This window comes from Lichenostomus cassidix, chromosome Z, assembly GCF_008360975.1.
Source record: "Lichenostomus cassidix isolate B80296 chromosome Z, HeHo_3.0, whole genome shotgun sequence".
Lineage (NCBI taxonomy): Eukaryota > Metazoa > Chordata > Aves > Passeriformes > Meliphagidae > Lichenostomus > Lichenostomus cassidix.
The window spans coordinates 65,590,493-65,598,734 of NC_139511.1; positions in this window are offsets into that span (position 1 = coordinate 65,590,493).

Sequence of the window (8,242 nt, forward strand, 5' to 3'; positions counted from 1 at the left end):
CTGTGCCCCCATTGCCTCCCTGTCACTCCAGCTGCAAAGCCATTGCTGGGCTGTGTGCAGCATGAGGGCTGCAAATATTTGTTGTGTCATTAATATTCTTCAAGCATAGTCAGCACAGCACCTGGCAGCATTTGCTTGCTGCCTCCTGTTATCTCTTGTCGATGCTTCTCATGCCTGGGTGCCAGTGCCATGACATCCATGGAGACAGCATCCACATCCATCCCTGTCTCTTAGTGCTGGGCAGTGATTTCAGCTCCCTGCTCTGCAACTCCTGAAGCAAACCCCAGTGCCTGTGCCCGGGGGGGCATTGATGCCTGAACCCAGCTGAGTGTGTGCTGGCTGGAAGCCCCAAGGGGGCAGTGAAATTGAAAACATTGAGAACACTGATAAAATAAAGCCAGCCACCACCTCTGAAAAGGAGGGACAGGCAGCTCTGGCTGTGCCTGCACCACGTGTAACCCAGGGCGACATGACATGCAGCCATGTGAGCACAGCTACAGAGAATCATGGAATGGCTTGTGTTGAAAAAGACCTTAAAGATCATCTTGTTCCAATCCCTCTGCCATGGGCAGGAACACCTTGCACTAAACCAGGTTGCCCAAAACCCCATCCAAACTGGCCTTGAACACTGCCAGGATTGGAACATCCACAGCTCTGGGCAACTGGCTCCAGTACCTCACCGCCCTCTCAGGGATGAATTTTTTCCTAAAATCTAATGTAAACTTAGTCTGTTTGAGGTTGAAGTCACTTTCCCTTGTCCTATCACTTCCCAGTTCCTGATGAAGTCCCTCTCTAGTTTCCCTGTAGGCTCCCTTTAAGATACTGGAATGCTGCTATCAGATGTCCACACAACCTTCTCTTGAAGGCTGAACATTCCCAGCTTTCTCAGCCTGTCTTCATAGGTGAGATCCTTTGGTGCCCTTATCATCTTCATAGCCCTTCTCTTGACTTCAACAGTTCCATGTCTACATTATTGCTGTGAATAAGCACTATAAGGACCTTCACAGATCACCACAAGCTGGTCACTTAATACCAAACAGGTAGGGATGATGCTACCATCTCCAGCATCACCCACCCTGCACCTGAGCCAGCCCGAACTGCTTATCTCACAATGCCTGGCCATGCTCCCATTCTTCAACACTGCCCAGCAGGTAACAGGGTTTCTCCTTGTCGTCTTGACCTGAACCTGGGAAATGTGGCTCTCAGCAGCTCCATGCTCATCCCAGGAGGCTGTGCCAGCCTTGCTCTATCTCCTGCATCTTGCCAGGCTATGAGTAACACTCCCCAGGGACACTGACCTGAAGGGCTTGTAGTTCTGCCAGATGTGAGCCAGGAGCATAGATGCCAAGAACCTGATCTGGCTGCAGTGATGGGACAAGTGGAGCCATACCAGAGTGGACTGGCCTTGCACAAGGGGTGCCTGTGACCAACAGGCAACAGTTGCAGGAGAAGAAGTGCCCTGGTTTAATCTGGGATAGGGTTAATTTTCTTCTTGCTAGTTGTTTTGGTGCTGTGGTTTGGATTCCGTATGAGAATAATGCTGATAACACACTGATGTTTCAGTTGTTGCTCAGCAGTGTTTACCCAAATCCAAGGACTTTTCAGTTTCCCATGCTCTCTCAGTGACCAGGTGCACAAGAGGCCAGGAGGGAGCATGGCCAGGAGAGCTAACCCAAACTGGCCAGAGAGATATTTCATATCGTAGAACATCATGCCCAGGAGCTACTGATAACTGCTGGGCACCAATAAGCAGATGGTGAGCAATTGTGTTGTGTCTCATTTAATTCACTTGAGTTTTTTCCTTCTCCTTTTAATTACAATTATATTTTTTATTTTTAATATTATTGTATATAACAACAACAACAACAATAACATCACAATGACAACAACAAGAACAACAGTAACAACAACAACAACAACAATTTAAAAATTATAAAACCTCTCTTATTCCAATCCACAAATTTTACTTTTTTCCCCCTGAATCTCCTCCCCACCATGGCAGAGGAAGAGTGAGTGAAAATCTGTGTGGTACTGAGTGGCTGGCTGCAGTTAAACTGTGACATCAGGGCGGCAAGAGCCTTCACCCATGATTCATCACTGCCCTTTGATCTGAGGCTTGATGTTGCTGCAGGGAGAAACTCAGAAGCAGCCCAGCAATATGTAGGGAAAGGCCAGTGAGGGCATGCATAGCTCAGCACAGCATCTGCCAGAGACCCTACAGAACACACCCAAAGGGCACAGTTCACCCCAGAGACCCTGCACTAACAAACCAACATCCTCCTGCTTGCCCTGGCTTCCTTACCTATTCTAGAGCTGACAAAAAGAAAACCTTTTGGAGGGAAGCAAAGCTGGAGAACCATTCTCCTTCAAATGCTGAGCTTCTGTTTGGGAAGGGCACATCCCACCCCAGCTCCACCAGGATGGGTGAGAGAGACGCTCTCAAGTCCCTTCTGCTCTGCTGACCTCAGGTAGAGACAGTGGAGCCCTGCTTATTTTCCCAGATGCCTGAGCAAGAGGTGGGTTCTGCAAGGAGCTCCCCACCCCTGAGACAGAGGTCACTCAGGCTGCATCTCTCTGAGTATCTCCTCAGCCTGTCCATGGTCCTGTAATCATCCACACCATGCAGTTTTCTTTCCTGACACAGCTATGGTCTGGGCTAAATAGGGCAGGTTCAAGGGAGGTCATTGCTCAGATTATTCACAAGAGGCTACATGGACACAGCCAGCTCCAGGCAGAGAATTTATTTCTGGGCTTGTCTTCCTCTGTCTGTTGCCTTCCCCTTTGGCTTCCCCTCTCCCTGCCAGGGAGCAGTTTGACAATGCTGGACTCTGGATGCCCATGGGAGCCCTTCCCCTGGAGGTCATCATTGCCACAGCCACGTGTGGGCAGTGATGCTGTGTTCAGGTGTTGGAGGAGTTGGAAAGCGAAGCATCAGTTCTATATGCACTAGAAAGCTGGGAGCTCTCTGACTGTAGGCACTTCCTCGCCCTTTCCCGTGTCCTTGTGCCCTTTCCAGGCAGGGCAGGCTGAGGCAGCACAGGCTGAGGCATGGCCTCCCTGAGTGGGGAAGGAAGGCAGCAGTGCTGTGTTTGTCATGGATGCCACTGCTTGCAGCCAATTCAATCACAGCTCTTTTATTGCTTCCCCCAGCTGCTGAAAATCTCATTATGTTTAGTGAGCTCCGTGAGCAGCCCTGCCAACCTTCCTCGTGTCCTGTCTCCTTCCATGAATCCAGGCACCCTGACTGCTGAGGAAGTGCCTCAGCACACTCCATGTGGCCTGGGATGAAAAACTCACACCCCAGCATACACAGATGGATCCGGCATGGACAAGGTGTACTGGGATTTTCCACAAAGACAGAAGCAAGGGAAGGAGGTGTGTATTGTTCTAAGCAGGGACATCTCAACAGCCTGACAGCGAGGAGACAGTGCTATCCACAGATAGCAGCTTTGTACTCCAGAGTGGGTCAAAAATGGGGAAAGAGGGTGGGTCCCACTTGGCTGTGTCAGGGTCAAATGTGATCCTGATGGTCCCAAGCTAGCACCAGCAAAAGGAAAGGATACTTCAGCCAGGACAAATGGTGGCAGGTGGGATATATGCTGGCTCCAGCACAAGGCAGAGCTGAGACAAATGGGGCAGGGCTTTGATCCTGCTGTGTCCTGCATGCTGGAGCCCAATTCCATTAATACCTTTGATTACTGTGACCTCATTTCTGTCCACCTGTGTCATGGGTGGCTGGCCACCCCACCCTGCAGAGCCCTTGTTCTGCAGTGGTCGATTGCACCAGCACTGGACTGACTGGTCTCTGGGGGGTAATTACAGACAAGAGACACCCGCTGCTGCAGGCTGTGGGTGAGCCAAGTGTGTCACCACCAGCCCAGCGCCTGGGATGTAAGTCACACCATGATGCATGGCAGGCCCTTCCTTATGGGTCATTCAGGAGCATCTCTGTGGATGCCCTGGAGCCTGGACTCTCGCAAAGAGGGACAATAAAAAGCATTATCTGTGTTTCTGCTGGCTGAAGGGGCAGAGGACTCCCCATGGGAAGTTGTGGCATGAGACAGGACCTTTCCTTATCCCCCAGGTCCACTGTGATGTTGCTTTAGGTCTGCTCAGGATCTTGCCCTTGGACTGATCTTGGGCTGGAACACACGTGACTTTATGCACGTATTTATACAACAAAGGGCAGCTGCTCTCTGAGCTCCGGGCACTGTGCCATCCACACCACTCACACTGACTTGCCAGGACGCTGTGCCCTCTTCTCTCCTTCTCCCCCACCTGCCCAGCCTCTGTGGGGAGCAGGATCATTCCATGGCAAGCCTTGGTCAGCAGCTGAAGGCTGGGGAAGACAGCAGGCTCCCGGGGGTTCTGCAGGGTCACACACTGAGGAAAGGTGTGAGCAGGAGCCCAGCCAAGAGCTCACCTTTCCAGTGTCCCATGTGTGGAGGAAGCTGCTTTGGGGAGGCATAGCATCCTGGTGATGGCAACTGCAAACCAGGACATGGACAGGCATCCTGGGATAGGTCAGTCAGGAGCTGTGCCAGCTCAGGGTCCCACTGGCAGCAGTGATGCCTCTTCCAATGCACCACTAATGCAGCAGAATGATGGGGCTGTGCAGACCACGGAAGACTAGATAGCATCACTAGCTGTGCCAGCTTTCCCCCTCCACTATGCTGCTGGCTTCATTTCATTAGAGAAACCCCTGCTTGGCTTTTTCTTCCCTTTTCATCTGGTTCCCTTTGGGGTCGGTATATTTTGAGCACTTCTCCCTTCCTAGATACCCTGAGTGGCATAGGTGGTTTCTCTGGATTTGCTTTTCTCTGGAAGCTGTACAGGCAGAGAACTGTAAAGGGGAAATCCAAGCTCTTTATTTAATGGGATAGAAGGAGAGACTCCGGGCTCCACCAAACACTGCATCTGTTTTCTATGAAAGAATTGCGATGACAGGGGTCAGCACATGGGGTGGGGTGTAACGTTCACATGGGAGCAATGCAGAGAGGCTTGGGCAAAGAAGGAGGTGCACAGTGAAGAGTCTGTCAAGGAGATAGCTGGTCAGGCAGTGGGACAGACCACTGGCACAATATGCCACCTGTGATGGAGAGCAGATGGTGGGAAGTGGGTATAAAGCACGAGGGCCGAAAGAGCAGATCAGGAGCTCTGATCTCAGTGCAGACAGTCTTCAGGCAGCAGGGTTCAGGAGAAAGCTAGTCTGACCTGAGATACTGCCCCAAGTTCTAAAATTCCCACCTGCAGGGCTTAGCCATGTTTTGTGTCCAAGAACCAGGGTGGGACATGCTGAAGATGATTCTGGGGATGGAAAAAGGAATAGGTGGGCCAGATGTGGAACTGCTTGGATGTCAGAGCTGGAAACCCCATTCACAAGCACATCTTCCTCAAACCAAAATGCAGCATCCAACATCCGCCCCAGCCTTACTCCACCCTGCTCCCAGCTGCGAACTGCTTATGTCCAATTTTATGTGCTAAAAATATCTTTCTGGGCAGTCAGCAAATGCACAGCCAAACGGGAGACATTGGCAGTCTGAGCATGAAGAGGAGTTTGGGTGTATTTGGGGTTGGTGTGGGCTGCAGTGCCAGGCCAGGAGGGCCTGGGCAGCGAGCAGTGGGCTGGCAGATTTGCAGAGGGACCTGCAAGGTGGCAGTGCCAGGGCAGAGCCTTGCTTGGCTTTGGTGTGTGCTTCTGGGGAGAAGGCAGGCACAAGTGGACTTGGAAAGGTGGGGAGATGCTTCCTGTGGAGAGAGGCAGCAGATCCTTCTCTATGCAGCAACCATAGCAAAGGGGTTATCCAGCCCCCAGGGCCTTACCCCTGCTCTGCCCAGCATCCAGAGTGCCGTCCTGGGAACCCTACGACATGCTGGGCTCTCCCCTGACACAGCTCTGCTCTCAGCACACCTGTCCTGGATCAGGCCTGGCAGCTCCTCAAGCCACCACAGGAGCAGAGACAGTAGCCTTGTGCTAGGCTTGGTAGCCTTGGGTGACCTGTTCCACAAGAGGGAGTTCCTGCCCCTGCCGCTGTCACCAACTGGGTGACACCAAAGGTGCCCCAGTGCCACCACTCTTTCGAGTCAACAAAGCTCCCTGCAGACCTCCCAGGTATTTCACTAGGTCCAAGGCAGACCATGATAACTGATCATGGCCAGGCTGTCACTTTGGAGGGATCCCTCTGCACCCCAACACTACTGGGACTCCTCTTACCCTGCTTCTGCCCATAGCTCTGGGGTTCTACCCCCAGCTCTGTAGACGAGCTGTAGCGGTTTGAGATGTCTGTGTTCTGTCCTCATTTTGGGAAAGGTGCTGGAGGGTTCCTAATTTCAGGGGGGCATGGAACATGGAACATGGGCCATTGTCCTGTTGATGGCACTGAAAGATCCCTGTGTGGAAGGAGGTTTGGGCCTGGTAGGGTTGAGGAAGTCACTGGAGGGGTGAGGAAGAGCCCATAGCTGGGTTTGAGGCTGGGTTCTGGCTGGGATCCTCTGGGCATTTTCCACTTCTCCCAGCCAGAAGAGGCTCTATGCTCTGCCAGCACAGGCTGCAGCCCTGACTGAGGCAGACTCTGCATCCTGGAAAGGGACCAGCAGCATGTGGGGACCCAGACCCCTAGATCACACAGGGTCATGTGCTTGTGCTGTGCAGGGAACAGGCGCCTTCCTGGCTTTCCTGGAGCTGGATCTGACTGGGTTACCCTCCTCAGGGCTGATCCTGACCAAGCATCCTTGGGATGACATCCCAGCCCCCATCACCTCACCATCATCTGATGAGCTACAGGTACACCCCACATTGGGCTTCCTTAGGGACACACATGAGGTAGGGATGGGGATAAGACCCTAATGTACTTCTGCTTTTTGCAAGTTCTGACACAGTAATAGACTTTACTATCGGGGAACATGGTGGCTGTACTAGCAGTGCTTTTCACAAAGCCTGATTCTCAAAAGCCACAGCTACTTCTCCTTTTCCTTGTGGTTTTGTGGATGGTTTTGAGCCCTCAGTGTTCTTCTCTATCATAAGTAAATCTGATTGTAAATTTGAGGTGGTTTGGGTTTTTTGCTCTTCGGTCTGAAAGTCTGAGTCTGGGTAGCTCTTCAGTGTCCAAATGGACCTTCAGGAAACAGACCATCAATCATGTTTGCAATGATACTGAATGCAATGCATATGGCTGAATGTGCTGGCTTTCAGTATTTCTTCAGTGTTTTCTAGTGGATGGTATACACCAGCACAACAACGAATTTCAAAACAATGATAAATTTCTAAGGAGGAAGAGGCCAAACACAGATTGCCAGGCCTCAGTATGTTTCATAATCACATCAGCTGCAATAGGAAGCCTGTTGTATCACATGTGAATTTTTGAAGCTTGGCTGTTTAATTTCATTGGTTTTGCTTCTTTCACATACCAAAGAGTGTCTGTGAGAGTGTCTGTGTCTAACCCAGGGATTTTATTAGGGCGTTACCCAGTGAGTGCTGGCTGTGGCCATTCTCCTGAGTGCTTGCACCATTTTTGACTGCACAGGGACAAGAAAAGCCTGGTTCCCAAAGCACAGGGCTCCACCAAGGAAACAAGGAGGATATAACTTAGTGCTGCTGCTTCTCTTGCTGAAAGCTTTCTAGAAGATTCCCCCCATTAACCTCACAACAGCTGCATGTGACACAGCTGGACACGATGTACTGATGTTCCCAAGTGGACCTTGGGTGACCAAGTTTACAGAAACCCCTCAGTGTGGCTGGTTTACTGGGATAATACAGATAGGTACACCAAGCACTGTCCTGAGGATGGTGGTTCCTGGGAAGGATATGCCACATGCAGCTGTTGTGGGACTCTGGGCCAGCAAGTCCCACCTGGGTGGCGAAAAACACCCTGGGTGACAGCACCTATTCCCAGAACACTGCTAGTGTTGGACCATAGAGCAATTGTGCTTGTCTGTCTAGGAAAACACAGGGAGGCTGTGTAAACCACAGAGATGAAAGAGGAAGGGCCCAGGAGAGCTGCCAGGACACAGGGAGTCAGGGCTCATGGAAGCTTGAGGCCATGCAACAGTGTGTGAGATGGAAAAGGGCTCAGAGAAGAGCTTGGTGGTGACATCTGTAGGGGCAGGAGAGTGGGGGAGTGTGAGCAAGCCCCAAATGGAGAGCACTTAAAGAATTGTCTCCCATGTCCAAGGACCCTCCCTGATTCTGACAATAAAAGGAATAAGACACCTCCATCCAGCTCCAGGAAGACCCTCTTAGTCC